General features: G+C 37.2%; 1 pseudogene across 1 annotated transcript; it reads right to left on the bottom strand.

Moving 5' to 3' along the window:
* Nucleotides 1–6,819: 6,819 nt before the first annotated feature.
* LOC137721766 (PHD finger-like domain-containing protein 5A pseudogene) lies at nt 6,820–8,682 on the bottom strand (annotated as a pseudogene). The gene is made up of 2 exons (XR_015961749.1): nt 8,522–8,682; nt 6,820–7,490 (listed from the first exon to the last, which is right to left on the bottom strand). The product of XR_015961749.1 is annotated as a PHD finger-like domain-containing protein 5A pseudogene (transcript).
* Between the last annotated feature and the right edge of the window lie 10,141 nt (nt 8,683–18,823).

Below are 18,823 nucleotides of genomic sequence, written 5' to 3' on the forward strand. Positions count from 1 at the left end.
GTGATAAGACATAGTAATTGTTTTAAATAACTATACTACTTTTGTAGTGTATGCAAGCGTAAGAAAAATTCAAATTGTAATACAGAATCATAGAGCTGCGTGTTTTGTGTTTGATAAGTCAGTGTTTTAATAGAATACGAGCCGTTGCATCTGGTTTGGATATGTGTCTAAGGTGGTACCACATTTCAAGGCAAATAAGAACGCTTGACTATGGTAACCTAATGGTTTTCTTTGTTTTTGTCTAGATATACTGGATAAACTTTGTTATGACAATCTTAATCAATAGGTGGATGACGCATGTATTAGTTATATTTGTACAACTCAATGCATACCTTTTATCGTAATCTTATATCAAGTATTCATATTTGGTAATATCCATTTGATTTGGGGACTTCATTTTCTCAGAAAGAATCATATTTTATTTAATTACTTACGAAAAAGACTCATATAAAGTTGAAGCTTAATGTATGAGAAGCAGAGAGGCAGATTACGTGTTGAATGACATCATGAAAATCGTTCAAACAATATCATGAAAGAGTACTCAACCTGTCTTCAGAAGTTCTTCCAAATCATAAATGCAAAACAAAAATATCAAACAAACAAAACAAGCAGTAGTTACCTTTTTGTTTTCGTAACCTTTGGCTGCTGCAGTAACGTTTTTGGGTGATCTACTTCGTCACTAATAGCTTTAGTCACCGTGCAGAATAAGGGGATGGTGACACAACTGTTACCTCCTTGTCACGATTAATTGCAGTTCGTTACATACAATATAAAAAGATTGAGAAATTTTGAAGGAGAAGAAAAGGCTTTGAAGGGTAAAGCTAGAAATGGAGGTGTGTGTGGACTGTGAACTATCAACTGGAAAGGGACAGCAAAAGAATACGCAGAGACAGAGAGAGATGGGGTTTAAATAAGAGGGCAGAGTAAGGAGAGGAAGCAAAAACAAGAGTGGTAATCACATTTTCTCTTAATTAGTGGAGTGAAAAATGTCGTCGTTGGGGTCAAATGCACTCACATTTCTCTCAATTTTAGTGGCATAAAAGAATAATGTCTATGCATCATAGTACAAGTTCGATATCCACCGATTCTTTTCTCCAACAATATATTTACACACTAAGGGGGAGTGAATAAATTAGTTGCGAACTCGTCACTCCTAAAATTTGAACCGAAGATCTCTTGTAAAAAAAAAAAAAATCACTGAACAATATTACTAAGTGACAAACAACTTTCCCTTTACCGCCGTCTCCTATAGTTATACTTGAGGAATAATGGACGAATTAGACCAACATGTGTCCACAATATATGGGATCAAGAGTGATAATTGGTGGAGACGAAAATGACATTGTTTGATACTAATCACTGTTCTAAATATCCCCGCCTAGGTGCTAGGCGACTGACCACCGCTCCGATTAATACCTAGGCATTTGAAAATCAAGAAAGGGCACCTAGACTTGCTGAGGCACCCGCCTAAACCACCTAAGCACCCGCTTAGACCCGTCTAGGCACTTGCCTAAGTTGCGACTCACTTAGGCAGAAAATAAATAACTTTCATTTTGCATTTTGTTTTTTTCAATAAATTGTAAGAGACTTGTTGAATACTTAAATGAGCACATATTATATGTTTGTTCCCCATGTTTTCATTATGTTCCAATACTTCATAATATATGTGTCATTCTATTATGTAGTTTATGATGAAATTAAATATATTTTAAGTATAAACATACACTTATTTACATGAAATATAATGGGTTTAGTTAAATCGCCTAGTCTGCCCAGGCGCCTGCCTAGACCCCGCCTAGCGTCCCCAGCTCGCCGCCCGACTAGCACATAACGTCTTTTTGAACCTTGATACTAATACGCCAACTGCTCTCAATTTTCCTCCACTACCGTTTCTAGTCCTTACGTAGAGAGAGAGAGAGAGAGAGAGAGAGATGGGGTTTAAATGTGAGGGCAGCATAAGGAGAGTAAGAAAAAGCAAGAGTGGTAATCAATTGCAATTAGTAGAGAGAAAAATGTCATTGTTGGGGTCAAATGCACTCATATTTTCTCTTAATGTAACTGGCGGAAAGTAATAATACTTATACATTCTAATGTGGTTTTGATCTCCTCTCCCTCTAATATCGAACAATTTAACCCATTAAAACGATCGTTTCTCTAATAAAAATAAAAAATTATACAACAATATATTTACACACTAAGGAGGGGAGAATAATTCATTGCAAACTTGTCACCCTTGAGATTCAAACTTAAAACATTTCGTAAGAGAAATATCATTAAACAGTATTACTAAGTGGCAAACATCTTTTCCTTTATCGCCTGTCTTATATTTAAGAAAAAAATGGAAGAGTCAGACCAACATCATCAACAACTTATTGGATCTAGAGTGATAATTAATGGAGATAGAAGTGACCTTGTTTAGTACCAATACACCAGCTGCACCCACTTTTTCTCCAATACTGCTTCAGTGCTTCTTGTCCTTTTAAAATATAAAACTTTTCTTTTCAATGTACCTTAAATATTATAATAAGTATATAATTCAATAAAACTAGCAATATGTAGAATGAGGATTCTTTCCGGATCCTCTTTGTGAGAATTTTAGAGATCCTCAAATCATGTGCGTTCATCGTACATTTTGCGGTTAGAAATCATTTTAAATATTTTTATTTTAAATTAAATATGAACAGTAATTAACAAAAATTGGTTGCCCGATATATGATAAACAAACACGATTTAAGGATCTCTGGAATCCTCACAAAGAGAATCCAGAGAGAATCCTCGTTCCAATATGTATGTAATATGTAGAAAAATGGCAGAGAGTTAAAACCCACTAACTGTCCATTAAACTCGTGGGATTTGAGATAAGTTAACACTGGAATTATGAGATTGGTTTATGAATTGACTTGTTGACTGGAAGTCTCCCCCGTACATTGTGGAAGGAAGCATGACGACGGGTCACATTCTTAGCCCACTAAATTGTTGAATTTGAAAATAAGAAAAGGGATAAGGTTGTTGCTGCCAAAGAGAAGCATTTGGCGATATCTGAAATGTAACTATGTAAAGTATCTCAAATAAATAAGGCCTTCTTTTTTCAAATGTGATAAAAATTTATACTTCTTTTTTAATTTGTTATATGAATTAAAATTTTAAGCAATTTGTTGTATTACGTTCCCACTCGATCCCCTTCAAGATTATTTTGGATATTTTAACTTCCCATTCGATCCCCTTCAAGATTATTTTGGACATTTTAAGGTTATTTCGGACATTTCAACCATTTTTTTTAATGGATATTATTGACCGCATCAAATTAATTCTCAAAACTTATAATTAGTTGAACTCTAGTTAGTGAGTCTAATGTACCTTTTTAGTAGTCTACTAGTGGCATATATTTTTACTAGCCTAAAATTAGACACTTATTATTAATTATGAATTCATGTTCATGTTTGTCTCGGTTAAGTGTGGTTTGGTATGCAACACTTGCGGCAGTGGAAAGTGGAAAAACATAGCGAAGTGGAAGAAACCATAGTCAGAACATTCTCTGGTCGGGACTTTTTTGGGGCTGGCGGGCATCGAACATTCTCTGGTTGCATTAATTTACCTTCTTTATCTGTGGGTGTTGTTGAAGTTGCTTCTTCCGATTTTTCTTCGCTTTTGGTTTTGATCAGCTTCACTGAGGTTAAATCCATCTTGATGACTAAAATCAGCTAAAATGTACACTACTGAACGACAAACAAACGCACGGAGGCAATTGAAACGCAAAGTACGTTGCCAAGGAAATTAAAGGTGTTTTGTTGAGATCAATATTAAGGCCTATATTTATACTAGTGTGTTCATCGGCTGTTTCTAGCTTTTCTCACTTGCCAGCGGCTGTTTCTAGCTTTTCTCTCCCTTGCCAGCGGCTGTTTTTGGCTTTCCAGTGGTTTTACCTAGCCTTGCCGCACCCTATTTATAAATATAGGGTGTGGTTTACATGCCTATTTTCTAATTATGAATTCATGTTCATGTTTTTTCTCGGTTAAGTGGAAGAAAGTGATGAAATTAAGATTTTACCATAAAACCAATTGGCAATATGGGAAGTAGCCCAAGATCATATAAACACATAGCAAACCTTGTTCCTCACCGATGTGGGACAATTCTCAACACGCCCCCGCACATATGGTGAATTTTCAAGCCTACACGTGGACAACAACTGAGTGACATGGAGTTCGTGTGGCCGTTTGGCTTCACACGAAGACAACCTGCTCTGATACCATGATGAAATTAAGATTTTACCATAAAACCAATTGGCAATATGGGAAGTAGCCCAAGATCATATAAGCACATAACAAACCTTGTTCCTCACCGATGTGTGACAATTCTCAACAGAAAGCAGAGACGATAGGTCGCATTCACTCGCACCCTACTAGGCCACTACCTTAGTGCTCTTGGGTGTCTTTCCCATCCTAATACCTATGAGATATATAATACTTGATTAGGAAGTGTTATTGACCTCTAGCAATCACATAACTTTGCACAAAACACTCAGGTAACTTACACTAATGGTTGCCAGTATTACACAGAAAGAGACAACACAGAAGAATAATTCAGTAACTCCGAATCTCAGATGGGAAGCCAATAGATTCCAACGAAGTGAATGGTGGAGGCACATTATCACCCTAGCAAAAGATGTAAATCAAATGACTCTGTGAGCAGATCAAAAACTGATATCAGACATCCAGAGAACAGAACATCATTCAGAACAAATCCCCATGTTACCTTCATTTAGAACAAAAAATTTACAAAATTAAAGTAGGGTTCTTCATATTCTCCATTGGGTATCGAAAGTCATGTGGAAAGCTTGGAAATAACCAAACCAACATCCAATTTAGTACACACCTAAGAAAAACATAAGCAAGAAACAAAACAATGAAACATCACAAAAGGTTCAGCAATACTAGTAAATTTCAATTTGGAATGTATTTGCACTGTTTTAAGCATTCATAGGATAAAACGAGCGTGCGATAAAATAATTATACTAAATTCATCAAAAATTACGGAAAGGGAGATTTAAACTTGGATGGATAGGGCAAAGCACACTGCTTTAGCTAACTTGGCTAAACTCATGCCTTGCATACGTAGTTAAAAGAAGCTCTATGGAATTACAGTTGGATTTAAAGATGCATACTCAAGTAGCTCCTTGTTGCTTTCAGATATGGCCAGGTCTTCTTCCTTGAGATTCAAGGATACTTTTATGCCATCTCCGTCTCGTGTATCTATCAACACAATTAGATTCTTGAGGTGGGGCTGCCCTGATGACGGGGCAACACGCCTCAAGGCGGCAAAGTGGAGGGATTGTGCGAAACCAAGTCATAGTTTTTGCCAAGTCATCCTTTTGGGTTTGGGGAGTGGGGAGGGTTAAACCCTCGGGGGAGAGTGTCTGTCTCAATAGGCAATGTTTTGCATTGATTAAACGGGGCAATTTTTTATTTAAATGATTAAAGAGGGCGAGAAAGTTAGAAAGTATTACAATAATGAGTAGACAGTCTTAAACTCATGATGCATAGGAGGTTGGTGGCAAGTGGGTGGCGAGTACAAAAATGAGTGAAGGTCGGTTTGGTAGATCGGCTTATACATGACTATTTCGACTAAAAAGGGAACTAGTGTTCTGGTTGTTGTAATTTAGGGCATGTATAGAGGGAGAGGAACTTTCGGTGTTCCATATTCTGTCTTCAAGTCTTGTATAGAGGAGAGAAACTTATCCACAGCGAGATGCACATATGATGTTATGATGAAACAATCACACATCTTTATGTGTCTTATCTCTTCGACATGACAGTATACGAATTTGAGGTAGCATTTATGTTGCATGAAAAATCTTTTTTGGTACCACGATAGTTTACGTCTAAGCAGAGGGGATAATCTACTCTAAGATGAAAGGCTGAGTTAGGTCATTCAATAGATCAGTCACTTACTAGGTATCAAACTAAACCACAGTTCCAAGTGATTGCGAATTGCAGTGAAGTTGAAGGGAAGATGACAAATTTTCCTCGACTTTTACTGATGACAGAATTTGGCTGCCATGAGATATATTCAGCAACAAGCTGCTGCTGAATTGACATTTTTGTTAAAATTGGTTCATGACTTGTTCCAGTTGTGGAAGTGATGATCTTTTAAGGGATGCTGGTGTTGCCAATTGGCAATTTTGATCAGCCAATGATTGTACAGGGGACTGCTACGTATCATGGGACATAAAATTTGGTTGTCCTTATCACCTCAACAAGTCTCTCTAATTTTTTTATTTTTTATTTTATTTTATTTTACATAAAACGTGAAATCCAATGATGTTTGATATCACGACCAACAATACAACTATTTCTTAATTATTTATCCTCGTTTGTAAATTTACAAGTGCATCAATTTACTGTACACATCAGAATGATTCGTATTTTACCATAAACGTAATATACATATACGTACATATTGAAATACACGGTTTATCAATAACCGTATAGAGCTTGATCGAAATCTGAATGGTTGGTATCGAAATCTGTATGGTTGGATCATCTACCAAAGGTGTTCACCTGCAGAGCATAAGTTTCGGATCGCATTGTATACCGAGGTTTTTTCTTTTGACAACCATAATCTATGGGAAGGGGATCGAATTCTGAAGCAAATGGTCGGACAAGACAATATCTGGCCAAAATCACTACGCGGAATGAATTCAATTGAGATTTTGAAGGATTTTGAAAGAGTATGGCATTGACATACTGAACCATTAACCAACAAGCAATCTTTAGCAGAATCCCTTGGCAACTTCAGTAGAAGATAAAAGGAAATGCCAAGTTGAGATAATGAACATATAATCGCATATTTAAAATTGGATCAACAAAGCTCCAAGTACAATGAGGACTTCAAACATCCATAGATGGATGCCACAGTCAAACTACAAAGATTACGAGGGAGAAATACCGAAGTCATAAAGTACTCCGCTAGACTAGCCACAGAATTAGAGTTGGTTGGAAATATATCGAATGAGAAAATACAACAGTCAAACTTACAAGCAGTAATAAGCAAGCTTCCTAAGAAAAACACCTGATTGTAATATAGCCTAAGCCTCAATGATGAACACAACAAAATGATTTCCGTAAGCTAAACGAAACTTGACCTGCTAAGGATCATCTTTTCTTGAAACCATACTTTTTCCGTTCATAGAACAGATCTGTTTTGGCACTTCCCAGATTCACAATTTTCAGACAACCATCTCTATCTTTCTCCTGCTGAGTACACACTCTTCGCAGTAATAAGCATCAGAAATTCCAACCCCTCCACAGATAACTCACCTTCCCTGGAAAGATCCATAGTTGCACTCATCGAAAACCTGAACAAGCGTGCAAGGATGCACATAAGAGTCACAAATTACACACTTGCCGTCACACTTCTCACACAACCTTCCAATGGCTATCCCAGGTTGCTTCCAGCACATAAACAGGTCAGGATGATGCTTCACCATGTTCCTACAACAACAGGGCAAAGTAAGATGCTGTCCAACAGATAGAATAGGCCAAATCGCAGTAGAAACAGAATCCAAACAATAAATAACACAAAAATGAGATAAAAGAACAATATAATCGAGTCCTATGGCAAGAAACCCAAGAGGAAACTCCGATTCTGAGAATATATTGACAAAATCTGAAACATTCATAACCTATTTAGACTAGAGGACAGCAGCCTAGAATTGCCAATCCTTGTTTCCAAGAAATCCTTATTCTACGAGGAACTACCAAATTAATCCTATTCCTACTACTTAATAAATCCTAATCCTATAAATATAGACTACACAAAACATAAAGAAAAACATGAAAAACTCCCAAATTAACTAGAATCCTAGCCAGCTACGTAGCTAGCGAACTCACTTAGCTTTCGGGAGCCCCTCAGAATATGCTCCTGCATCTTCTACAAATTCAAAATTTCAAGACTAATCCAATTTGAAAATCTGCATAATTTCAACAATTTCATGCCAACTTGCAAGGTGCTTATATTCACAAATCACGAAACAGACGCCAAATCAATCAGCTACGAATATTTGCAAACCCTTTCACAACTATGCACAAAAATAATAAAAGTGGTTTACTTTTTTAACACCAATTCATGAGAGTAAGGACTAACAAAGAATGTAAATTCAAGAAAATGTGCAATTTCATCATCAATGAAAAGCAGTTCATTGCCCCATAAGTACAAAAACATAACAAACCCACAAAAATGCAATTTTTTCAAATTTTCATTTCTAGTTACTCTTTCAACTTCTGGGCACTTGCGATATTGCCTAATTCCCATCACAGAAAACAAATTGTGGGATTTAAAAAGGCTGTATAAATAGATGAAACGTTTCATGAATTGAACAGAAAAGGAACCCTAAAACAGGTAATCGAATGCGCATTCGGCTAGAAATTTGAATTTAGATGGAAAAAATTCAAAATTAAGCAGCAGTTTCTACATACGCGAAAGCTAGAGAGGAAGAACAAGTAGCTAAAGAACCAATGCTTACCGAAGATAGCTGGGGAGAACTCGGATGAAGGGCTGCTACTGTATGAGAGATGAGAGCACAAATGGGGGATTGGCGCGATTGGGGAAGGAGGGCTCGGCAGACAGAGGGAATCGAATACGGCTGTTGTTTTGCAACAAGGATTGTCAACCCTCCCATTTTTGATGCCCTCCTGCTTGTGTGGTCCTAAGCCTATTGTGGTCCAATGCCCTCCTGCTCGTCAAAAACGAAATTGAATCAAATTATTACTAGCCTATTGTAAAACTAAGTTCATCATGTCTCCTTTCATGTAGAACATATAGTTTAAAAAAAAAGTTTCAATTAAAAATTCATACAACAATTTCAATTTTTTTTTTCTTATTTATGATTGGATAGATGATTTTCACCTAGCCTGACAAAGTTTAATAAAAAAAACACTTAATGAATTAATATTAATAATAGTGACAAAAACATTAGAGCGGTGGTGATAGTATCGTAAATGAGTTTAAGTTTGGGTGTAGTAGCTTTATTGTAAATATGTTAAAGTTTAGTGCCATCAACAACAATTTCTTCATAAAATTTGTAGTTGTCCTTATTATTAAAAACAAATCCGTTATTGTTGTAAACATTCCTAATTTAAGTATGATTGTGTAAATCCTATATTAGATTTGATTCTAGAAGGAATATCTTCTCTCATTCTATTACTATAAATAAAGGCACAATGTAGGATGAATAACAACACACATTCTCTTACAATTTTACAAACACATCTCTCTCTCTCTTTTCTCCTTGCCGCCGGTCACTCTAAACTTGTCAAATAAAATAGACCACAGCACGTTATTAACACGCTCCTACTGCTGCGCTTAGGAATTTGACGTTGAAGAATTTTTCTGCATCAAACCAATTCATCCATATCATCACGCAATCACATTCTTTCAAAACAACGGTTTTTATCTCGATATTTTTGCAGTCCTAATAGCATGAACATTCACCATGATGCATGACCCAATTTTACATTTTACGAATTTTAAATTCTACATAAATTGTGTATGCCTCATAATCATAATTGTTGAATTATGTGAATTTGATATTGGTTATGAATTGCATCAAATTATTGAATTGCATATGCATCCAATTGAATTATATATGAATTGAAAAAAGAATAAAAACATTTTTATTTTTTTGCAATTGGGAACCTAGGGTTCTCCGAACCCCCAACATCACCTAAGCCTGCAACTTGAGGATTGATGTTGTGCCATATCGAGAACCACGGAGCCAGAAGCTCCAAGCCTCACAACCCAGACACCTGACGCCTTTCACGGCATCTCCACCATCGCAGGATGGCTTGCAGACCACCCTCACACATCGGGTCACCATGTTTGACGGCTTGAAGCTCGTCCCTGACATTGATTAACTGAGATTCGTTCAGAAGTGTAATGAGAAGAACGAAATTGTGCGTTACAAAGCTTGTCTTGTTGCACAAGGCTTATCACAACGCCCCGAGATTGACTATGACAAAACTTATTCATTCATTATGGATGTGATTACTTTTCGCTACCTTATTAGTTTGGTAGTTTCCGAAAAACTGGATATGCAGCTGATGGACGTAGTAACCGCATATCTCTATGGGGATCTTGATATGAAAATTTACATGAAAGTTCCCGAAAGACTTACATTGATTGATTCAAATATTTCCAAACCCCGAAACACACTCTCAATTCGGCTAAGGCATTCACTCTACGGTTTGAAACAATCCGGAAGAATGTGGTATAACCGTTTGAGTGAGTATTTGACTAGTCAGGAATATGTGAACAATGAACTGCCCTTGTGTGTTCATTAAGAAGTCACATTCCGAATTTGCGATTGTTGCAGTATATGTCGATGACATGAATCTTATCAAAACTCCTGAATAGCTGGCGAGAACTACCGTGCACTTAAAGTCAGGAATAGCTAGGCAAGACTCGATACTGTCTCGGTTTTGAGATAGAGTATTGTTCGGATGGAATCCTAGTACATCAATCGAACTACACCTAGAAGGTGTTGCGCCGCTTTAATAAGGATAAAGTGAAGCCTTCGAGTACTTCTATGGTCGTTCGTTCGCTAGATGCAAAACGAGATCCCTTCCGTCCGAATGAGGGTGATGAAGAGATTTTGGAGCCTAAAGTTCTTTATCTAAGTGCAATAGGCACTTTATTGTACTTAGCTCAATGACTAGACCTGACATCTCCTTAACTGTTAATCTTTTGGCAAGATATAGTAATGCACCAACACACAGACAATGGACTGGCGCGAAATACATCTTTCGTTACCTTAAGGGTACTACGAATTTGGGCTTGTTCTATCCCTACGAATCCTCGAACGGTGCCGTACCCTATGCTCTTCGAGTCGATTCTTTCCTTGTTGGTTATGCCAACGTAGGATACTTATATGATCCGCACAAGGTGCGCTCTCAAACGGGTTATGTCTTTACCGTTTGAGGCATTGCAATCTCTTGGAGGTTAACTAAACAGACCTTAGTTGCCATTTCTTCTAACCATGATGAAATTCTCACCTTACATGAAGCAACTCGGGAATGCTTTTGGTTGAGACCAGTAGTGGGCCATATTTGAAGCTCCTATGATCTTTATCCCGCCGTTGATGTCCCGACGATGATCTTTGAAGACAACGCAGCATGCATCAAATAGCTCAAGAAGGGTTACATCAAAGGATACAACACCAAGCACATTGCATCGAAGTTTTTATTTTCACATTAACAGCAAGAGCATCAGAAGATTGAAGTCACGCAAATTCGTTCACAAGACAATCTGGCCGACCTTTTCACCAAATCACTACAGATGACGACGTTTCAGAAGCTTGTTCATGGAATTGGTATGCGTAAACTTTCTGAGTTGTAACTTTGCTATTTCTCTTTGGAATTATGTCAAACTCAAGGGGAGTATCCTGTAGATACTTGCTTGATCTTAATGTACTCTTTTTCCCTACGATTAGGAGCAATTTTCCCACTGGGTTTTTGCTACCTAACTAAGTTTTAACGAGGCACCCACCTTGAGTTAGTCATATCCCTGATGACATCCTGTAGACGTTTTTTTTTACTTTGCATTTCTTATGCATTTTTCCTTAGACTAAGGATTTTGTCACTACTCGGATTTTTGCCATAGCCTTAGGGTTTTTTTAGTGAGACTTACTACTTATGCAAGTTCCTACCTTATTGAGAATAAGCGTTGTTCCTTAGAATTAGTGCCAATGAGTCGACTTCCTCAACTTCTGCATGATGCTAAATCTACCTTGAGTAGTTACACACTCAATGGGGAGTGTTGTAAACATTCCTAGTTTAAGTATGATTATGTAAATCCTAGATTATATTTGATTCGAGTTATCCTTTCCTATTTTATCTTGTATTCCTTGAGGAAGAAAGAATATCTTCTCTCCTTCTATTACTATAAATAAAGGCACAATGTAAGAGGGATAACAACACACACTCATTCCCCTACAATTCAACAAACACATCTCTCTCTCTCTCTCCTCCTTGCCGCCGGTCACTCTAAACTTATCAGATAAAATAGACCACAACAATTATATATTTTTGGATAAAAATAAGTTTGTGAGGCATTTTTCATTAGAACTGGATCCTCTCCTGAGCTTAGGATGAGGATCCTTATGAACAGCCTATCTGGACCGTTCAAACTTGATCCAACGACTGCAATTATTATAACTTTTAGAGGGCCCCCTGTTTAGAGTCGTTGGATCAAATTTGAACGACCCGGATGGGTTGCTCAGGAGGATCCCTATCCTGAGCTCATGAGAGGATCCAGTTCCTTTTTCATTAGTGTTATAATTTTTCATTTTTATGGTGGGAGGGTAAATTGGCACGTTTTGATAGGACTCAAAAACTAAAATGAAAGTGGTAAAAATATAAAGAAGGTAAAAAGAGTTTGCAAATAAGTTAGGGTTGAGGAAGTTAAATACCTAAGATTATCGAAGAACCCTAATTTATTTTCCACGGAGAGAGTGGTGAAATTTTGTGGGAGGAACGAAGAACGTGGTTGAAGTTTGTGGGAGGAATGAAGAGCGTGCCGTCATGGGAGAAGTGGTTCTTGGTTTTTCCTATTTTAGTTTTTAATTTTTCCATTTAATTTTTAGCGTAAAAAAATGTAAAATTTCATATTTCTTTTACAAAATTACCCCTGCATATGTTATGTATTATTTTTTGTTTTAGGTATTGTAATAGTTGTAAAAATAATTGAATGCCTACATGGGAATAGTAATGAATAGTAGGGAGTTTGTTGTGTGGTACTTTTTCAAAAGAGAAAAATCACGGATGTTGTTGGATTTGTCACGGGTGTGACTTTCCATTCACTGTAACCTACAGATGTGACTCTATAAATAGATCACTCCGTGGGTGATCAACACAACAACTGAAAGCAATAATATCAGTATCCCTTCCCTCATCTTTTTATCTGCAATTCTTTTGTGTTATAGCTATGAAACTAAACAGTGTGATATTTTGCACCCGCTTCGCTTCTGTCTTTAGCAAAGGTTATCTCTCTAACTTTTGCCTATTTATAACACGTTATCAGCACGACTTTCTAACCCTAAACAATTCACATCGGCGAAAAATGTTTCCTCCAAGGATTTTCCTGTTCTTCTTCCTTATCTGCCTCACATGCTGGATGTACCCTCGCGAAGAACTGCTAGCACCATGCCTGCTTCTAGTTGTCAATATAACAATTACTTATATCTTTGATTTCTTGTTTGGTGTAGCTCTTGATTACTAACCCAATGTTTATTTATTTTTGTTGCGATCGAAGATGGTGCGGTATCATTGCCCATCTTGGATTGTAGATTTAATTTTATTAGAATTTTAGGTGGTGAGGTATAATCGCCCATCCTGCTCTGCATATTTAAATTTTCTTGCTACTTAAGTGGTGTAGAATTGCCCATCTTATGCTATATTATTTCAATGAGAGTGGTGCGGCACAATTGCCATCCTCATTAATCATATAAATCTCGAGCATGAAGTTTTGAGTGCTTATCATTTTGGCCTGAAGATCAAAATGAAAAATTTGTAAGAACCAGAAGTTCTAACATTATATTCCTATATAATACATATTATTGCAAGTTCTTACACATCTTATTTTTCTTTTAGAAAAAAAAAATGGCGAACTTAGCAAAGCTTGATTTTGTTGCCCTGGATATTATTCGGAAGAACTACCTTACCTAGATAGTGGATGCCAAGATCCATCTGGAGGCAGGGAATCTTGGAAAAACCATCAAAGAGAAGAACAGTGCATCCTCTCAAGATCGGGAAAAGGCCATGATCTTTATCCGTAGCCACCTTGATGAAGGACTGAAAAGCGAGTATCTAATGGTTAAAGATCCATTAGCTATCTGGAAGGCATTGAGAAATAGATACAATCACCAGAAAATGGTGGTCCTTCCAAGGGCTCGTTGTGAGTGGACTCACCTAAGGATCCAGGATTTCAAGACGGTGGTTTAGTACAATTCTACAATGTTCAAAATTAGCTCCCAGATGAAGCTCTATAGGGAAACCATCACTGAGGAAGATATGCTAGAAAAGACTTTCAACACATTTCATACCTCCAATGTGCTTCTGCAGCAGCAGTATATAGAGAGCGAGGCTTTATTAAGTACAACCAGCTGATATTTGTGCTCCTTTTAGCTGAACAAAACAATGAGCTTCTGATGAAGAATCATCAGTCCTGACCTATTGGATCGGCACCATTCCCAGAAGTGAATGTTGCTTACTCGAAGTGAACACCACATCTTCTCGTGGCAATAATTACAAACGAGGACGTGGCCATAAGCAAGGCTGGTGGAACGGGAAAGGCAAGAACTATGGCGTCCAGTTTCACAACCAGGTTCCAAGGTATAATTCAAGCCCGAACTTCAAGAATGCAAATCGCTAGAAAGGCAAAGCTCATATGAATAACACTCCTAGAAATCCTAAAGCAGTTTGCCGTATGTGTGGTGGCAATGGACACTGGGCGCGTACCTATCACACCCCAAAACACCTCGTGGATCTGTATCAAGCCTCCCTTAAGGAGAAGGGTGTCGAAACCAATTTTATCGACCGGGCTAAACCGATGGATATACCTAATCCAGTGTTCGATTTATCAGGGCAATTGAACACAACCCACTTGGATGTTTTAGATTTCATTGCGGAAAGAGGGAATGAAGTGTATCGGTCCGATTAAATCATTTATGTTTGATGTACTCTTATTATTATGAACTTATAGTTTAAAGCTCACATTTCAATTTAATAAAAGTGGCATTTCAATTTCCTTTTATTATGAATAAACTGTTTTTTAATTGTGATTTCCTTACTCAGAAAGTATGGATAAAAACTATGGTTATTGTCAAAACAAGAGCAATGGCGAAGATATTTGTCTTGCAGATAGCGCAACCACGCATACAATAGTTCGAGATCGAAAATATTTCTCAAGCTTGATGCTTACAAAAGTAAAGGTAACAACAATATCAGGCCAATCAGATGTAATTAAAGGCTCAGGAAAAAACCAGATCATGTTACCAGATGGAACAATATTTTCCATACAAAATGCATTGTACGCTATTTGATCTACTCGAAATTTGTTGAGTTTTAAAGACATACGTTTAAATGGATACCACATTGAAACGAAAAGTGCAGAAAATATGGAATGCTTATGCATTATCTCCAATGATACCCAGAAACGTATATTAGAGAAGTTGCATGGTTTATCGAGTGGATTGTATTATACATGCATAAAGACAATTGAAGCATATACTGTCATGAACCAGAAGTTCATTTATTCAAAAGTTTATATGCTTTGGCATGACTGTTTGGGTCATCCAGGATCCACCATGATGCATAGGATCATTACCAACTCAAATGGACATCCATTTTTAAGCAGATACATTGTTATCCCAAATGATAACCCTTGCAAGGCTTGTTCTCAAGGGAAGTTGGTAACTAGACCATCACAACTAAAGATTGATGCTAAATCCCCATCATTTTTGCAAAGAATTCAAGGGGATATTTGTGGGCCTATTCAACCACCTTGTGGACCATTTTGATATTTTATGTTTTTGGTTGATGCATCTATCCGATGATCACATGTTTGCCTATTGTGTACTTGAAATGTAGCTTTTGCGAGACTTCTTACTCAGATAATTAAGTTGCGAGCATTGTTCCCAGATCACCCCATTAAGTTAATCCGACTTGATAATGGTAGTGAATTTACGTCTCAAACCTTTGATGATTACTGCATGACACTGGGCATTGATGTTGAACACCCTATTTCTCATGTCCATACTCAAAATGGTTTAGCAGAAGCCTTTATCAAGCTGCTTCAATTAATAACTCACACTCTGCTCATGAAAACAAAATTGCCAGTCTCTACATGGGGATATGGCATCTTACATGTTGCATCATTGGTCCGATTAAGACCTATAGCGAACCATCAATACTTATCAATACAACTCGTGTTTGGGCATCAGCCAAACATTTCACATTTACGAGTTTTTTGTTGTGCTATTTATGTGCCTCTTGCACTGCCACAACGTACTAAAATGGGACCTCAGCGCAAACTAGGAATTTATGTGGGTTTTGATTCACCGTCTATCATTAGATATTTGGAACCCTTGACATGTGATATGTTCACATCTCGTTTTGTTGATTGTCATTTTGATGAGACAGTTTTCCCGTCGTTAGGATGAGAAAAGACCATTCCAGCAGAGCGGCAAGAGCTGACATAATTTGTACCTACCTTATCTCATTTTGATCCACGAAGCCCTTAATGTGAAAATGAAGTGAAAATGATCATCCATCTTCAAAGTATAGCTAATGAAATGCCAGATGCATATAATGATGCTTCGAAAGTGACAATCACATATACCAACTGCAAATGCGCTTGCAAGAATTGATGTCCCTGTTGGACAAAATAAAGTGGCAGCGAATGATTCATCCAGTGCACGCTTGAAGCGTGGTAGACCCCCAGGTTCAAAAGATTCAGCCCCTCGAAAGAGAAAGATGAGGGCATAGCTGAATCCAAATAAAATCATTTAGGAAAAGAAAATGAATGACAAATCCACAATTCATAATTCTGAACTTTCAAAAAAAGAAAATGTCCTTGATGAGACACATGTCCCTGAAGAGACAGAAGTACATGAAAGCAAAGAAATCTCCATAAATTATGCATGTACTAACGAATTGTGGGATCAAAATGAAATAATCACCGACGACATGTTCGCATTCGCAATAACCAGTGAAATCATATTAAGCGATGATATTGAGCCCCGCTCTATTGATGAATGCAAACAGAGACAAGATTGGCCTAAGTGGAAAGATGCAATCCAGGCAGAATTAAATTCCTTGGAAATGCAAAGTGTTTTTGGACTGGTAGTCCAAACCCCGCTCAGTGTAAACCCCGTGGGTTACAAATGGGTATTCACAAGAAAACACAATGAGAAAAATGAGATTGCAAGATATAAAGCATGACTCATTGCACAAGGTTTTTCACAAAGACTTGGAATTGATTATGAAGAGACATACTCTCCTGGAATAGACGCAATTACTTTCCGTTACTTAACAAGTTTGGTGGTTTCAGAAAAACTTGACATGTGACTTATGGATGTCATTACCGCGTATCTATATGGAGAATTAGATACTAACATATATTTATGAAAGTCCCAGAAAGACTTAAGTTGCCTGAAACGACTAACAAACCACGAGGTATACTCTCAATCGAATTAAGGGGATCATTATATGGGCTAAAACAATCTGGACGAATGTGGTATAATTGTCTCAGTGAGTATTTGATCAAAGAAGGATATACCAACAATGTCATCTTCCCTTGTGTGTTCATTAAGAAATCAAATTCTGGATTTGCTATAGTAGCAGTATATGTCAATGATATGAAAAGCAAATTGCTGAATATCTGAAAAGAAAATTTGAAATGAAAGACCTTGGGAAAACAAAAATTGTCTCGGCCTGCTGTTCAAGCATTGTGCTAATCGAATTTTGGTTCATCAATCAACTTACATTGAAAAAATCCTTAAGCGATTTGGCATGGACAAGGTTTATCCACTTAGCATGCCAATGGTCGTTCGTTCTTTGGACATTAAGAAAGATCCATTTTGTCCAAAAGAAGATGATGAAATGGTCCTTGGTCCAGAAGTACCATATTTGAGTGCAATAAGTGCTTTATTGTATTTAGCACAATGTACTAAACCAGATATAGCTTTTTCAATTAACTTGTTAGCAAGATATATCTCTACTTCAACAATTTGTCATTGGAAGGGAGTTAAAGATGTATTGCGATACCTTTGTGGGACAACAGACATGTGTCTTTTCTACTCAGACAAATCCACAAATGACCAGATCCTTGTTGGATATGCAGACACTGATTTTCTCTCTGATCCACATAAAACCCACCCACAAACTGGATATGTGTTCACTAATGGAGATACAACAATTTCATGGCACTCAACGAAGCAAACATTAGCTGGTACATCTTCCAATCATTCGGAAATACTTGCTTTACATGAAGCAAGTCATGAATGTTCTTGGTTAAGATCAATGATCCATCATATCTGGAATTCATATGGTCTACCTTCAAAGACAAACACCCCAACTGTCATCCATGAAGATAATGTAGCATGTGTTGGCCAAATGAAGGAAGGATTCATCAAGAGTGATAAGACTAAACATATATCTCCAAAGTTTTTCAGTGCACATGAGCTTCAGAAGTCTAAAGTTATTAAGGATAGACAATCCATTCCAATGAAAATCTGGCAGACCTGTTCACCAAGTCTCTACTAAAGTGCACGTTTCAGAAGCTAGTGCAGGGAATCGGATTACGTCGGCTTACCAATCAGCTAAATTTGAAGAATGCGAAATCAGAGGGAGATGCAATTCAGGGGAGTATACATGATACATGCATGTTGTACTTTTTTTCCTTCGATTAGAATTTTTCCCACTAGATTTTTCCTATCAAGGTTTTAACGAGGCAACATAAGCATGCTTAACACTATATCAAAAATCCGAGTAAAATTGTACTCTTTTTCCTTTGCTATGGTTTTTTTTTTTTTTTTTCCACTGGGTTTTTCCAATTAAGGTTTTAATAAGACAACTGATGTTGATATATGGGCATCCAAGGGGGAGTGTTGTAATAATTGTAAGAATAATTGAATGCCCACATGGGAATAGTAGTGAATAGTAGGGAGTTTGTTGTGTGGTACTTTTCCAAAAGAGAAAAATCACGGATGTTGTTGGATTTGTCACAGGTGTGACTTTCCATTCAAAGTAAACCCACGGATGTGGCTCTA

This window comes from Pyrus communis, chromosome 4 (genome assembly GCF_041283825.1).
Source record: "Pyrus communis isolate YQ-2024b chromosome 4, ASM4128382v1, whole genome shotgun sequence".
NCBI lineage: Eukaryota > Viridiplantae > Streptophyta > Magnoliopsida > Rosales > Rosaceae > Pyrus > Pyrus communis.